Below are 17,468 nucleotides of genomic sequence, written 5' to 3'. Positions count from 1 at the left end.
CTTGAGGGTAAATCGTGTTTGCTTTTAATTGCCATTCATTCCCATCTCCCATCTCTTATCATCAAACGAGTTTCTGAAGTTTATGTGTGTATGCTTGTGTTGGTTCTTGTTCCTTATATTCACCTGAGAGCAGAATAACTGGGTGAGAGCACCTGATGGAATCCTTTTCCTGCACAGTCACTCAGAGAGTCTTTGACTGGCAAGGAGCAGCCTGTTCTCTCTCTTGAGATACTGATATCATGCATTGAGGGAGTATCTACCTGTGGATGATTCTACAGAGCAAAGTACCTGCCCTTTTAAAATATTGGTATAGGAAACAAGTTGTTTTGCTATGGGCAAATTCTAAATAAGTAGATATGGGACCTGAGCCTGTAGCTCACTGGTGAAGCACATACCTGGCCTTTTAAAAAATCCAATTTCCATGCGAGACCTGGGGTTAATCCCCAGTATGAGAGAAAAATAAGAAAGAACATGGAATTAGTCTTAAGTGGTATTTGGTTCCCTTTCCCTTCTGTGTTCTTCATTTTATAAATGAGAACACAAAATGTGGATGACTTTTTAAATGTCATTTAGTTAATGAGAAACAGAGCCAACACTTAGAAAGTCTCTTCTGATGCCCTGGCCTGTGCACTTCTTCAGAAATAGAATCCATCCTGAGAAATGATTTTTTGAAACTTAATTCTACCCAAGGCATGTGTATGGCAAGTGGGGTCTTGTTAGACTGCTCATGTCTTCTCTCTTTCCTACTTTTCATTGTGATTAAAACCTTGATCAGGGTAGAATTTCATTATTTAATTGTTCTAAATTGAAATATATATGCTCTTTTTAAAATTTTTTTGCCTTCATTTCTGTGAATGCCTTCATGACCTTATTTTTAGATTGATATGTAATATTTCTTTATATTTTCTTCTTTGTAGCTACGTCCACATCTCATTATGCATCAGAAAAATGAAAATACAGGAAAATTCTGTGGATGAAAGGAATCCACTTAGCCTTTTATGAGAAATGGAATACTGGGTTTGGAGGCTTTAAGAAATTCTACTTTCACCAATACTTATGCATTCTGAATGCTAAGTTGGGAAGGCTATTTACTTGGAATAGACAATTGAGTCACTTCCACTGTACAAAGAAGGCTCCTGAAATCTAGAAATTGTGGATTCAGGATGAATCCGTTTGTGAAGACCAAATCCAGTGTGGCTACTCAAAATCCTAGTTTTCTAAAGTGGAAAGAAAGGACACTAAGTACTTCATTTCTTTCTCAAGGAGTCTCTTGAAACTCCAAGCCGAGAACTTGCTATCATCAGCAAAGGAGTTGGACCATTAATATTGTGAAGAGTCTCTTGAAGGCAGTTGCTGGCTTGCCAGCAAGTAGTGCATTAGGTCAGACCAATGGTCATAGACTAGGTCAGTGCCACAGGCTTCTGAGTTTCCCATGAAGTTCACTGGGGAAAGCCAAGGTCCTAGTGAGAGTGGCAAGATTGTAGTCACCTTGAGAAATCATAAGAAAATGCTTTTGTTATGGCTGCTACCAAGGACTAGAGTACCACAGGAGTAGGGGACCCTATTCCAAAAAATTCCAGCTTAACCAACATTGAAGAATATAAATGTTTCCTCTGATGATGTATGAGAAATTATCCATGATTAGATTTCAGTCTAGGATCCTCAGATCCCAGCACTTCAGAACGAAAAGCAAAGTTTGCAAGCCAAGAAAAGCCCAGCAAAGCTAGTACAGAAGGTCACTGGGAACCACCAAGAGACCCTTAAGGATAATACAGAAGGTGGCAGTTGTAGCCCATTTTCTTCCCCAGAACCTAAAGATCCTTCTTGTCAGCATCAGCCATACTTCCCAGATATGGACAGCAATGTTGTGGTGAAGGGAAAGAACTCCCATATGCCTGATGGCCACCCTAAAGGAAATCCTTTCCCAGACAAGGAGCTTATTTTAGATGAAGCATTCCCTGACCAACAGAATGGCAATGCCACATATCCTTGGGACCAATCACCTTGTTCCTCTCCAAAGTGGGAGTGTACGGAGCTGATTCACAACATGCCCTTATCAAAACGTTCACTTTAGAAACTGAAAAAGAAATTATGACTCTGGATCAGGAAAATCGGACAAGCACTGTCAGTGATGACAGAGTAAAGCTGTCAGTGACCGGAGCAGATAAATCTGTGAGTAATGTAGATGGGCCTGTGTCTGAAAAGAGTGTTCAAATGAGAACTCCTACCAGATGGAAGAGGATGGATCTTTCAAGCAGAACATTCTTAATTCTAAGTTGCAGGACCACCCTTACTGTAAAAGTCCACTGGAAGCTCCCCTGGTGTGCAATGAATACAAACTAGAAAAAGATCTGGGAGGTGGGAAGAATAATCCAAAAGCATCTCCAGTGGACGATGAACAGCTTTCAGTCTGCCTTTCTGGTATGCACTCTTCCTTTATTCTCCCCAACCTCTGGCCCACACTTGTTGTCCATTAACTTTTCTTAGAAGAGTCCTATTTTTTCCCTCCCACACTGGCTTTCCCTTTAACCTCTTGGATATTTTTCTTGAGAACCTTTATATTTCTCTGTTATGTGGAACTCACAAATTATTTTATGAATTCTTTATTGTGTGATGGACACTTAACACTGATTTCCAATTATTTTGACTATAACAATGCAATGAAATGATTGATACTTACACATTTTTTCCTGTAAGTTAAATTCCTGGTATTAGAACTGCTGGTGAAAAAATATTCACACTTAAAATTTTAAGAGAATTGATAAATTACCTTCCAAGAGTTAAACCAGTCAGCTTTGCTAGTCTTATGGATTATATGAGAGTTTTAATTTAGCATTTTTAAGTTTGGACATCTTTTTATGTGTTGGACATTTTTTTGTTTGTGCCTGGTTTTCCTACTAGATTATTATTATTTTCCTAATAGATTATTATTCATGTTAGATTATTCCTATTTCATTTATTTAATATATAAGAAGGTCCTGTGTACCAGCCACTATACTGGTTCTTAAGAGTGTAGCGAAGACAGGATGCACTGATTTCACACCACTTCCCACCTGCCAATACTGGGTACTGAACCCAGGTGTACTCAACCCAGTCCTTTTTATTTTTATTTTGAAACATAGTCTTGCTAAGTTGCCAAGTCTGGCCTCAAACTTGCAATTTTCCTGCCTTGGCCTCCCAAGTAGTTGGGAGGACCACTACATCTGGAAGGATATACTTATTTCTGCCTTCATGAACCACAGAATCATTTTAGTTGTAAACATGTTAAATTAATTACTAATTGTAAATGTCATGAGGATTGTGCCTCCAAAGGGGTAAAAGTCTTCAGTACCCCAAATTATTTGTGGTTTTGCTTCACAGAAATTTTCATTTCTTACATAGTAAAGTATATTTGTCTTTTGCTTTATGGCTTATAGTTTTTATATTGTGTCTTAAAAAAGCCTTCTCTTGTCAAAATTTACATTGGGCAGCAAATTGGCATAAACATTTTTAGAAGGCAATTAGCAGTCTTTGATTTATTCCCCTGCTTGAAATTTATCCTAGATATAAAAGAATACTAATGTTTATATAAGATTATTGCTTGTATTATATTAGCAATTCCCTAATATAAACTTATGTTACAAACTGAAAACAAAACAATAGGTTTCTATTAAAGCATAAATTTTTGCACATTCAAAAAATGATGTAAATCATGCAACTGTTTAAGAATATATTTTAGGCCTAGGGATGTAGCTATGTGGTTAAAGGAGTGCCTAGCATGTGTTAGACCCTAGGTTTAATCCCCAGCATCACTAAATAAATAAGCTTGATTTAAAATTTTTTTAGTTGTTGATAGACCTTTATTTTGTTTATTTATATATAGTGCTGAGGATCAAACCCAGTGCTTCACACATGCCAATCAAGTATGCTACTGCTGAGCCCCAGCCCCAGCCCTTGATTTGGATTTTGATATTGAGAGATGTCTATATAAAATTAAAACAGAGTCTGAAAAATGATTTGATATAATTGTATGATAAACAAAAGGCAGAAAAAGTAGAGGGCTAATAAATTATTTATTTATTTAGGTACTGAGAATTGAATCCAGGTGTGTTTTACCACTGAGCTACATTCCCAGCCTTTTTAAATTTTTTATTTTGAGACAGTGTCTTGCCAAGTTACTGAGTTTGGCCTTGAACTGAAAAATCCTCCTGCCTCAGCCTCCTGAATTACTGGGATCACAGTCTTGTGCCACTATGTCTGGCAGCAAATCTTTAAAAGAATGGCCTAGAATTAAATGAGTTTTCTTTAAATAAACAAACAAAAAAGGTTGGCAGAACCATAATATTTAAACCTGAAAAAATAGCTTTTGCCCACAAATTTTGATCAGCTTTTATAAATACAACATTTCCAAATATGAATATGTCAGGTAGTAAAACTCTAGCATGACCTGAGGAAGTAGGAATTCTTACAGAACACCCATTTAGTGATGTACAATGTAATTTATTGTTTTAGTTAGGTTAAAGGAGAAAAATCATGGCATCTTTCTAAGTCTTGAAAAGCCAGTTAATAAGACTCAGCTTCCCTCTTGAGTTTAAATCTTTTTGAAAACTAGAAGTAGCCAGGCACTGTGGTGCACACCTGTAATCCCAGCAACTTGGGAGGGTGAGACAAGAGGATTATAAGTCTGAGGCCAGCCTCAGCAACTTAGCAAGACCCTGTCTCAAAATAAAAAATTAAAATTGCTGGGGATGTAACTCAGTACCCAGGACAGTATTAACAACAACTAGGATTCAAAGGACATGTCCTTCAGTTTTTCACATAGTAAAGAATGTTTGTCAGAAACCCATAAGAGTTCCAGGTTTAAGAGGGAACCTGATCTTCCTCCCCACTTCATAGAAATTATGAAAAATATATTTAAAGTACATGTATCTTCATGCTCAAAAACGAGGAGAGTGCATGAGAAGTTCAGAAGCTTCCACAAGACAAAAAATAAAGAAAGGTCCAGAGGGGCAGAAGGAAAATCAGTGTAGAATGGGGGAATACAGAAGGAGATTATTTCCTGGAGTGGATGAAAGGGGGAGACCCATATTAAAAACCTGAATAGTTGGAAAATCTCAACCTATGCCACATATTGGCAAAGAGGACAGCTGCTTTAAAATAAAAATTATAAGAACAAGAGACAGAACATTTGCCCCAACCCTGTAATACCTGCCAAACATCACCACTCCCACTGAAAGTAATTCAGGGCAGAGCAACAGCTACATCCCATTATAGCCCCTTGCCCTGATACAGCAATCAGAATAGGAAACAGTGCGGGGCCACAGGCACAGTAGGTACTCCCTTAACTGACTTCTATAGCATTAGCCAGAATTGAGTTTCATGGGATGCTAAATGCTGGCTCTACCATAACTGTCACACTCCTTTCAGTTGATTTTACTCATGAGAAACTTATTGCAGTTTCATAATTTTAGCCAGCACTGCATAAATTGATGAAATGAACATAAAAAGAAAATTACTCCCTTGAAAACCAAGTTGAGTGCTCCCCCCCACCCCACTTCTAGTGGTCTTGGGATTGAACTGAGGACCTGGTTCATGGTAGACAAGCACTTCACCACTGAGCTGCATTCCCCAGCCCTTTTTATTTTTTGGAGCCATGGTCTTTCCCAGGCTGGTCTCAAACTTGGAATGCTTCTGCCTCAACCTCTTGAGTAGCTGGGATTACCAGTATGGGCCATCATACCTCACTCAAGTTGAACACTATTAATGACTATCGCTATTTGTTACTGTAAAGATGAATACTGAGTTACACTTATACAAGGCAACTCTAAAAGACTTGAGGTAGAATATGAAAATTTAGGGTTCTGTATTCAGATTACATGTCAAATGTCATTTCTTCTTTCACTTTAAAGAAGAGTTTACAGTTCTATCATCTATCTCATGGGTGTATCAGGAGATGATGGGAGGAAAACTGAAGAAAATAACAAGGTAAATTTTCCAGAATGAAAAGTATGAGTCTTCAGATTGAAAGGCTTAGGGCTGGGGGTGTAGTTCAGTGGTAAAACACTTGCCTAGCATGCCTGAGACCTTGGGGTCCATCCTCAGTACTGCAAAAGGAACCAAATTAGAAAAGCATAGTGCATACCAATCAGGATTCAAACATCAGTCTAAATTTGTTCAGTGGAATTATGGAACATTAAGGGTTAAGAGAAACAACTGGAATAGTTCTGTTTGGAAGGAAAGTCAATAGATCCTGTTCCACAGTACATCCTGGATGGATTGAAATTTTAAATAGAACCGAAACAGAAAACATTTTCTTATTTTTTTTTAAATGTATTGCTGGGAATGGAGGGCCTCTTCTGGGCAAGCAAGCACTCTACTACTGAGCTACACCCCTAGGCACAGAGAAACTTTTTGTTGTTGCTGGGGATTTTACCCAGAGCTCATGCTTGCTGAGCACTTGCTCTACCACTGAGCTTCACCCTCAGCCTCCAGACACACAAAACTTGTATATGAATTACCTTAACACCATTATTCATGTTAGCCCCAAAGCAGAAATCTAAATATCCAAATCTATCTATATAATGGAATATTAATCTACCATAAAAAGAAATACTGATACATGTTTTGATGCAGATGAATCTTGAAGAAGCCACATATATAAAAGACCTCATAACTTTATTTCATAAACTTGAAAATATATAGAATGGAAAAATACAGTAAAGTAATAGTTGCAAGTACCTGGAAAGAGGGGAGAATGGGAAGTGACTGCTAATGGGATAATGCAAGTGTTCTGGAATGTGGTATTGGTGATATTCTGACTTTGAATCATAGTTTTGCCCCTATTTTTCATTGATGCATTGTTATACATAATAGTGGGATTTGTTACATAGTCATACATACACACAGTCTAACTGAATTGTACTCTTTAGAAGGGTGATTTTTTTGTGAGACATGAACCATTTCTATAAAACAGTGAAAAGAAACACAGGAGTTCAATTTTAAAGAAATTTAGGGCTGGGCATCTTAGGTAGGTATCTCAGTGGTACAGCTCTTGCCTTGCATGTGCCAGGCTATGGGTTCCATTTCCCATAATGCCAAAAGAAAAAAAAATTCTAAATTGACAAAAACTTTATTTATGGAGTACAGTGTGATGTTCATATGTATACTTGTGTTGATTCAAGCAAATTAACATACCTATTACTCACACTTTTCTTGTAATGAGAATTTTTTTCCCTCAGTACTGGGGGTTGAATCCAGGGACAATTCTACCTGGCCCTTTTTATTTTGGGATAGAGTCTTGCTAAATTGCTGAGGCTGTCCTAAAACTTGTGATCCTCCTACCTCAGTTTCCTGAATTGCTGGAATTAGTCATGCGCCCCAAACGTGGTTTGCAGTCTCTTTTGTAGCCAGTCCAGTGGTGCACACCTGCCTTCCAGCACTCAGCACATTGATATAGAAGGATTGCTTGAGCTCAGGAGTTCGAGACTGGCCTGGCCAACATACTGGGACTCCATCTCAAACAAACAGAAAACCCACTGTTTTCCTTTTCCCTTTTCTTTTCTACTGCTGAGGATTGAATTCAGGGCTGCCTTACCATTGACATTCCCAGGACTTTGGGGGTTGTTTTCATTTTGAGACACAAAACAATTTTCTTTAAGCTGCTGATTCTCAACTTGTGATCCTCTTGCCTCAGCCTCCTGAGTAGCTGGAGTTATAGATGGGCACCCCTGCACTCAAATCTATTGTCAGTTTTCAAGTATGCAGCAAATTAACTGCAGCTACCATATTGTTCATTATATCTCTGGAACTTTACTCATGTCTAACTGAAACTTTGTAATTTCTGACTAATATGCTAGCCTATAACTAATAATAAGTTCCCTTCTATTTTATGAAATAGTTTAAGGTACACTTGGTATTATCCAGGCTGGTGGGTTTTCTCTCTTCTCATCTCCAGTCCTTGCCAGGAAGCCAGCTAGGTCAGGTCTATTATTATTACTGTTGCCACATTTTAAGGATGAGAGAAATGCTAAGTGTATTGCCCAAGGTCAAAGATCCAAACAGTGTTGATTCCTGAGCTTGGGTCTCCAGAGGGCAACTCTCTTCCCTTCCAGGAGAGCTCTGTCCCAGCTCCTCAGAGCCTCCTTCACACCCCCAGAAAACACACTTCTCTGAACCTAGAACAGACAAGGAGAAAAGATGTAGGAAGCAGCAAAAAAAAAAAAACAAAAAAACAAAAAACACACCCATTTATGAGTATATAACAGGCCTGGGGGTTTTGACACTTCCAAGAGGGGAATGAGTGAGGACTCAGGCAAAAGAAGCCTCCATGTGGGGCTCAGGAGATGAAGTTCAGGTGCACGTCCTGGCATCACTGTGTGTGATGGGGTGAATGGGAGGCCGAGCCTCCCCTTAGGGCCTCCCACTACAGCATTGGGCTGATAAGAAGCTAAACACAGAGTCAGTACATGGGGGCTCTCCCTAACCTCCACCCTGTACTCACAGTCAAGTCTCTGGACCCCTAGAGGCAGGACAAAGGAGAGGGCTGGAACCACAAGTCACTGCAAGGTCCCTTGAGGGGTCCACTGTGGGTTATTGACCTCACTGCTCTCCTAATGTTCCACTCTGTATGTTTCACATGGGACTTCAAGTAAAAATTTCCATAAAAAGAATCTCCTTTAAAACTTTATACACTACTGGACTAGTCTCAGTTGTTATTAATAGTGGAAAAAACTGAGACACAGAAAGTTAAAGGACTGGCCCAAGGCCAGTCAGCAAGTGAGTGGTGCAGTCTTTTCTCTTTGTCTATCCAGGGACACCTGGGATGTCCTCTGAAGCTCTGTGACCTGGACCCTGCACCCTCCAGGTCCATAATTCCACTCCTTAAGCTTCATATGTTTCAGTTTTAGGGACAAGATGACTTTTGGGGGCTTCCTCCAACACATGTGCAACCCACAGACACCCCTCTCCCAATGCATGCTCGCTACTCCTCACCTCCTGGAAAGCTGCAGCCTCATCACTCCCTGGGGGGGCTCTGCTCATGTATGTAGAAATGCATAGCTGGAGACCTAAGCCCAGGGAGGTCTGGGATGGTGTGGGGAGGAGTATCTTGGTGAGCACAGAGCCTGCCTGGGATCCCACTTGGTCCCTTCCTCCATCTGCAGCCAGACGGCTTCAGACATATACCTTGGGAGTGATAGGCCAAATGTCAGGGGTCACTACCCATGTTGACCTGTTCTCCCTGACCCCATTCTCACCCCTCAGCTTGGAAAGCACGGAGCCCAGGGCTCTTATCCAGGAGCCTCATCCTGGCTGCTGTTCTCCTCTACCCCATTCTTGAGGCAAGAACTTAGACAAGGAAAAGTTCCCAGAGGCTCCCAGAGTTCCCTGGAGAAAACCCTAAAGGAAAGGTACAGTGAGAGTTGGGGCCTGGAGCTGGGTAAGGGACCAAGTAAGAAGACCCAGCTTCACCCCAGCCCACCAGCCCCAGGATCCACCACTTGAGCCTCTGGTTTAGTAAGTCACTTGGGTCACAGTGGTGTACACATGGTGATATAGCAGTTTGTTACACAATCCTGGCCAAAGGGGTTTTCCCCCTAAAGGAATTAGCCCTAGAGGGAGATGGGTGTGGGAAGAGGAGCTCAGAACCAATCGGACCAGGCAAGACCATTTCCTAGAGACCCTAAGTTGTTCAACTAATCCAGGGCTCAACCCAGGCCTGGAGCAAGACTCCAAGGGAGGGAAGCTAAGAGTGACCCAGGGCCTCCTGCCTTCCTGGGTTCCTAGGAACAGTGACCTCCCTTGCCCCACTTGTGAGCAGCTTTCCCCAGACAAGTGCCAATACTGCACCCACCTCTCCTGCCTTCCCAGGGCTTCCTCATCACCTTGTGCCTCCCTTTGGAGCATCCTTGCTCTGTTTCCATTGGCCACACTTGTCCTCCCATCACTACCTTCCAGATACCTTTTAAGATCTTCCTGGTGCTGCTCAACTTCTCCAAAGACAATGTCACCACCCTGCTCCCACTTCACTTTCCCACCTCTAATTTTTTTTTCTAAAAATGTGCCATCATTGCATTTTACTATCCGGGAGAACAGTGGCAGCAGGGAGGCTCAGTCATATTTTCCTAGACAAAAATCACATGGCCTAGGAAAATCTGGGCTGAAGGCCTTCAGTACACAAAGCAGTAAAGATCAAGCTCAAAGGTCAAGTCCTCCCCTGGACACTGATTGGCTTCTCCTCTCCCTTATTTTACTTTCCCCTTCCCCCCACTTTATCCACCAGCCTCACCCCCTCCTCTCACACCAGGTTAAATCTTACCTCAACTTCATGAGCTTTAGCTAGCAAATATTCTGTCACAGTGGGAAGTGGCCCAGCAGCACCTCTGTCCACTCCAAACTCTCCCATGGCCCACACATGAAGATTTTGATATTCAATACTGTTCTCCACTAGAAGGAACTGGAATTCCACATCAGGACAGTTATGGAATATCCCACCATGTCCAAAAAGCAATATGAACCATTGTGCTCTATGAGGTTCTGCCTCATTTAAGGTGTTAGCTAGTATTCTGCCAAATGCAGTGGGCATGCCCATAATCCCAGTAACTTGGGAGGCTGAGGCAGGAGGATCACAAGTTCAAGGCCAGCCTCAGTAACTTAGCAAGACCCTCAGCAACTTAGTGAGACTTTATTTCAAAATATAACAAGGATTAGGGACACAGTTTTGGTGGTAAAGCACCCTTGGGTTCAATCCCTAGTACCAGAAAAATTAATGTCAAGAATATTTAAAAAATTATAAAATTTTTAAATTTATAGATTTTTTTGATTAGGTATATATAAAGTATAGAAAATGTTGATTGTATATAAGATAGAGAAAATGCTTAAAAGAATGATAATTAGTAAAAGAACTAAGCAGTAATTTGAATACCTTCCTCTCCCCACATGGAACCCTATCAGACATGAATAGAGTCCATCAGCTCTGAAGCATCCAGACCAGCCTCTCTCACTGGCTGTACTCCTGGGGCTACTGCTCCAATTTGTGCCTCAACACCCTCATACTTCACAGGGCCAAAATCAAGTGGCATTTATTTTATTTTGTATTTTAATAATTTTGTATTTGTTCTAATTTGTTTTACATAACAATGGAGTGCATTTTGACGCAATCATACATAAATGGAGTATAACTTCCCATTTTTCTGATTGTACATGATATAGAATCACACTGGTCATGTACTCATATATGCATATAGGGGAATAATGCTTGATTCATTCTTCTATCCTTTCTACCCCCATACCCCCACCTTCTCTTCTCTCTCCTATGCTTAATCCAGAGATCTTTTCTTTCATAGCCTCCCACTTTTGTGAATTAGCATTTGCCTATTAGAGAAAACATTCAGCCTTTTTTTTTTGGAATTGGTTTATTTTGCTTACATGATATTCTCCAGCTCCATCTATTTACCAGAAAATGCCACAACTTCATTCTTCTTTATGGCTGAATAACATTCCATGTGTATATATACCACAATTTCTTTATCCATTCATTTTGCCCAATCTTCTACCAACTTCCTGCTGCTTCTCCTCATCTTGGGGGAATCAGGACATCAGGATTCTCTGTTCATTATGTCTTATTTCTCAAATTTTGGTTCTTTTGTTTGTTTGTTCACTCATTTATTCAGATTTCTCTGTGTGCTGGAGATTGAAGAGCCCAGGGCCTTGTACATGCTAAGCACATGCTCTACCACTCAGATGCATCCCTAGCCAGAATTATTTTAGGGCATCAAAAATGCCTCAGTCAAGCTAAGCATGGTGGTTCATGCCTGTAATCCCAGTGACTCAGGAGATTGAGGCAGGAGGAAGGCAAGTTCAAGACCAGCTTTAGCAACTTCGTGAGACCCTGTTTAAAAAAAATAGCAGAGACTGGGGATGTAGCTCAGTGGTAAAGTGCCCCTGGATTCAATACCCAGTAGTGAAAAAACAAAGTCCAGTCACTACACTTGGGATTGAAAACACACTGCAAATAGCACACCCCTACTTTCAGGGTGGTGAAGGCAGCTGTATTATAAGGCCCTTAGCACTATGGGGAGGGTAGTGCAGAGAGAGGGTATCACGGGAAAAGTGTAGGCAATCCTGCCTACAGCACACAGGTTCATGCAGAGAGAAGCCCAGTGAGTTAAGTGCTAAGACATGCTATTCCAGCTTCTTCTGGTTCCAGAGGCTGTGTACAGTTCAGAAAGAAGTCTGAAGAATGTCTGCTGGCTTTGGCCATTGATGAGAGCATCATTGTGGTAGTAAGAGCAGGAGCTGGTCTACTGTGGAAGTAGAGGGTGGGGCTAGTGAGCATAATTAACTCTTCCTCCAGGAAGTGGAGGGTGGGGCTAGTGAGCATAGTTAACTCTTTCAGGGAATAAGGCACAGAGGGTACAACAGATGGGATGGAGGCCTGGAACCTTAAAAAATGGAATTGACTTTTAAGGATGAGGCACAAACTTGTAAATGATCACAGGAAGGAATGGTAGTAATAGTAATAGCAGCATATAGGGCACTTTATGGCCCCAGCCACTGTTTTATGTGTCTTAAATGGATTAATCCTCACATCCCTGTTTTACAGATAGGAAACTGAGTGACCAGGTGGCTAAGTAGCATACCCAAGGTCTCCCTGTAGAGCTGTGATTTGGACTTATGAGGTCTGGCTCCAGAGTCCTTGCCACCAACCAACAAGCAAGTGACTCCAGGAGGAGTTGCAGTCAGGAAACAGAGTGGGGAGGACATAAAAGTTGGAGCATGGGATCAGTGCCTGAAATGGGTGCTGCAGGTAATGGAAAGGGGCCCTGTCTGGTGAATCCCAGAGTGAAGACCACATTTAGTCCCTTGAGACTGGTGATGCTGGACTTGGAGGGCCTCACTCTGAGCAGAGGAGGAAGGGTAATGGCTGATCTGGGGCTGGAAGAATCACAGGTTAGAGGAAGGGAAAAGGCTGCCAGGTACACTCAATGATGGAGTGAAGCTGGAGAGAGGGGAAGACAGGCAGACCACAGGGCTGAGGAATCAGGGCCAAGCACAGGAGTCACAGGGGGGAGGGAACCACATATGGCAGTGGTGGGGTGCTGACTAAAAGGATGGGAGGTGATGAGCAGAGAGGCTCCTCTGTCTGTTCAGCTGTCTTGGGGTCTGCAGCATCCTCTCCCCCACTGATGCTGCCCACCAGTCTTCCTGAAAGAGCCTTACTAAAGCTAGACTAAAGGAATCCTATGGCAAAGATGCCCACTCCTATCTTTCCTATGCAACACTAAAAAGAAAAAAAAAGATTGGAAAGAAAGTAATGAAACTGTTCTTCACAGATGACATAATTTTCTATGTAGAATGAACAACCACAGAAAATGCTGGGGGACAAACTCAGTGGTAGAGCACCCCAGTACTAGAAAAACAACTCCTGCTCTTGGGATGATGCTATGAAGAAAATGAAATGACAAGGCCCAGATTGAAAAAAAAGATTTGCAAAACATAGATCTGAATCGGTATAGAGAACTCTCAAAAAACTCAATAAAAAATAATCAATTTTTAGTGGGAAAAAAATTGAGCACTTTTTACCAAAGACCTACCAATGACCAATAAGACATGAAAATATGCTCAACATCATTACTCATTAGGAAAACACAAACTGGAGCCTTAAGGAGATACCACTATTCATTTATTAGATAGGCTTCAATTAAAACACAAAAAAATAACAAATAACAGTGTCAAGTGTTGGTGAGGATGTGGAGCAACTGAAATTCTCATACATTGCTGGTAGAATTTAAAAATGGTACAGTTGTCTTAGTAGACAAATTTGGTAATTTTCTATAAAGTTCTACACATAGTTACCTTAAGACTCAGCAATGGCATCCCTAAAAATTTACCCAACAGAAATGAAAACTTACGTTCACATGCCTGTGCATCAATGTATGTAGTAGCTTTATTTATAACTTCCCCAAACTAGCTGGGCACAGTGGCCCATCCCAGTACCTTGGGAGGCTGAGACAGGAGGATTGTAAGTTTAAAGCCAAGCCTCATTAAATTAGTGAGGCCCTAAGCCACTTAGTGAGATCCTACCTCAAAATAAATATTAAAAACTTTTAAACAGAGCAAAGGGGCTGGGAATGTAGCTCATTGGTTAAGCATCCATGAGTTTAATCCCTGGTACACAAAACTAAACCAACAAAATGCTGCCCAAAACTAGATACAATGTAAAAATCCTTCCATTGGTGAATGTATAAAAGGGCATGCACACAATACTATAAAGCTATATAAGGAAATAAACTACTGATATGAGCAACAACATGGATGAATCTCAAATGCATTGTGCTAAATGAATGAAGCCAGATGAAAAAGGCCATGACTCCATTTATATGTGATTCTGGAAAACGAAAAGCAGAAAAATGTAGGCAGAGAAATTGACAATAAATGATGATGAAAAGATTTTCTGGGGGAATGAAACTGGTCTAACCTTGATCATGGTAGAGAATGCAGGACAGTAACCATTTGTCAAATTCCCTAACTAGACTAAAAAGGGTGAATTTTACTATTTGTAAATTATTCCTCAATAAACGACTTAAAAAAAATCCTATCCTGGCTCTCTGCTTTCCATCTCATCAAAACTAAATTTCATGCTTAATTTTCTGAGCCTTTTTAATCTTGACCCCTACCTCCCCCATGGGGCCAACTTCATTGCCCATGCCACCTTTAGAGCCGCTTCTTCATCATTCTGTTAACAGGTTATCGTGCCCTTTTGCTAAGGTGTGCCTTTCACAGAAAATGCCTGCTGTCTCTCAAAATCACACCTAGGACAGGTAGAGTGGCATATCTCCCTCTGCAATGTGAGCCTTGCCAAACTGTGCTGCTTCCAATCTGGTCCTCGACTCAAGATTTACACCCCTCTTAGAGTATTCCTGGGTTTCTGGCAGTATTACTCTGATTGCAGGTTGCTTATCAACTCAAATGCAGGAAGTCCTCACTTCTATACCCATCCCTCAAATAACCTGCAGCCTAGCACACAGTAAGCTCTGGAAGAAATGCACCCAGGAGAGAGAATGAGCACAGAGCTCCAGGGGGAGGAGAGATCTGAGCTGCATCTTAAAAGGTGGGTCTGGAAGGACTCACAAGGCACCATTAAGGCCAAGAGCAGTAGAGAAAGCACAGAAAGTGCTGAGTCTCAGATGTGCAAGATGCCTCCACACAACTGAGTATCATGGCACACACACTCACTCACTTGCCTGGCCCTTGTAGGGGCACCTGGCATGCTCACTGCCAAGGCCTGGATCAGCAGTAGCAGGATAAGTAGCAGCAGGAGGCCTGTGGTTGGCACACCCACTTCGAAGCTGTATGTGGGCTAAGAAGCCAGGCCACAGGACAGCTCCTCACTGGCCTCACCCCTTGACACATTTCCACCCTCCCTGGCTCTGCCCCAGCTAGCCCACCCACCTACTTTTCCTCCCTGGACGAATTGTTAGTCCAGTTCCCCCAAGTACAGCCTCACTTCACCATGCTGTTGTCCTGCCTGTTCCTTTACAACCTTCATTACCCTGATTCTTGGCCTTGCTAGATTCTTAACTCCAGAGTCCATCCTAGCCCGCCTATCTCCCTAACCCCCCTCTCCTTCAACATGTTCTGCACAGATCCTCCCAAGTGGCTTCTCCCTATAGCCCATCCTTGTAAGCGCTGCCCTCGGTTACCCTGCCCCTTGACTGTCCACCCCTTCTTCCCCACAGCCCATGCTCATCCTAGTGTGGGCCCTTGGGACTCTGTGGATATGACTTGGCCTTTGTCCATGGAGAAGGGCATGTGTTTCATGCCCTTCTCACAAGGAATATCACACAGGTAACCATCAGGGCACCCAGGTAGAGGCAAAGGAACACAAGCAGCAGGAAGATATGGAAGTTTCGATGACTAATGCAGTTATTGACCCACTTGCAATGGTGGCCAAAGTCTTAGGGGAAAGGTGGCAGGCCTTGAGGATATATCTAGCCTGGCCTCCATCATCCCCAAATCCTAAGGCCTTCCCCATCCCAGCCTTCTAGGCCACAGGCTCTTGGCCCTACACACAGACTCCCATCTCCAGGGAGAATCTGGCATTTCCATTGTTAGAACATAGGACTCCATGGCTCATCAGGTCACCTGTCATGAGGTCTTTAGAGCAGGATATAGAATAACTTCTGGGGTTGTATTTTCTCAGATACTGGATAAGGATGAGAACACCACCGTTGCCCAGCCAGCACTTGTAAACCCATGCAGGGTATGTATATGAAAGATGAGCAGAACTCAGGAAACCCTCCAACTCAGACATTCAGAGGAAGACAGACAAAGATCCCCAGAACAGGGCAGCAGCCGCCTAAATGTCTGGGTTTTTAATATCCGCAAGCCAGGAGATGGGACAGAGACTACCTTTCCTCTCCCTAATTCCACCAGGATCAGCACAGATGTGATGCCCTTTGTCAGCATCTGTGCAAGCAAGGCCAGACTCTCAGGACAAGTGCAGACACAGAGCAGTAACAGATGTAAGTGACCAAGAGTGGCTGAGAACCACTTTTAACAGTCTGGGAAGATGGTCTCATACCCACCCCTGGTCCACTTATGATGTGAGTTTCCTGGTTCTAGCCAGGTGTCCAGTGATGGGTTAGTGAGTGGACAGGAAGGAGGAGTACTCATCTCCACACAGATGTTGCATGAGGGATAATGGAATGCCTAGGGCTGGTGATGGAAGCAGCACTTTTGGCACCACTGCATTTGGAAGGTCCTGTAATACATCCATGTCACATATTGTATGTTAGGGTCATGTTTGAAGGAGGCCTGGCATGGAAGAGGTTTGGGCAGTGGCAGGAGGCCCTTCTAATAACACTCTTCTGCTTGGGACAGCCCCATGGCATCACTGGGAAACAAGAAAGTGGGGAGGAGGTGGGGAGGGGAATCCCAGTCCCTATTGAGCAACCTCAGATGGGCAGCAGTCAAAGGGAAGGGGGTTTCCAGTCAGAAGACCTCTCTCTAGAGTGTCACCCTTTGTAATAGTGATTATTGCTTGGAGTCATATGAAAAATGAGGAGGAGGAAGAGTGAACTGCGTGGTTTGGAAGAGTCTGCTGCTCTTATTATCCCTTCTAAATTAATTGGAAAACCTCCAAGATTCTGTTTCTTCTCACCTCAGTGGCTTGGGAAATGAAATGCAAGGGTCTAAGTAATGATGACATGGAGAGAAGGGATCCTGAGGCCACAGTTGGGGTTAGCACTTTAGAAATCACCCCTGTAGGAATCAGCCCTTGGGATGCCACTTCCTTCTCCCAGGGTCTGAGGCCTTGCCTTGATGCAAGATACTAGGGTCTGAGAAATTCAGAAAAATTTGACAGCAGAGGTAAGGACAAAGAGAAAATCCATAACCACAGGAAAAGTCCCACTCCCCATTCTCAGCCAGCCACCTGCAACTGAAAACACAGCCAGACTCGGTTCTATTCTGGAGCAACCCAGAGTTCC

The 17,468-nt window shown here is 42.4% G+C and overlaps 1 pseudogene; it reads left to right on the top strand.

Annotated features, from left to right (window-relative positions):
* The first annotated feature begins 356 nt into the window (after positions 1-356).
* Positions 357-16,872, top strand: LOC144375740 (sentrin-specific protease 5 pseudogene; annotated as a pseudogene).
* The last annotated feature ends 596 nt before the right edge of the window (positions 16,873-17,468 follow it).

The sequence above is a fragment of the Ictidomys tridecemlineatus genome, chromosome 3, assembly GCF_052094955.1.
Source record: "Ictidomys tridecemlineatus isolate mIctTri1 chromosome 3, mIctTri1.hap1, whole genome shotgun sequence".
In the NCBI taxonomy this organism is placed as follows: domain Eukaryota; kingdom Metazoa; phylum Chordata; class Mammalia; order Rodentia; family Sciuridae; genus Ictidomys; species Ictidomys tridecemlineatus.
This window is presented reverse-complemented; position numbering and strand designations above follow the sequence as displayed.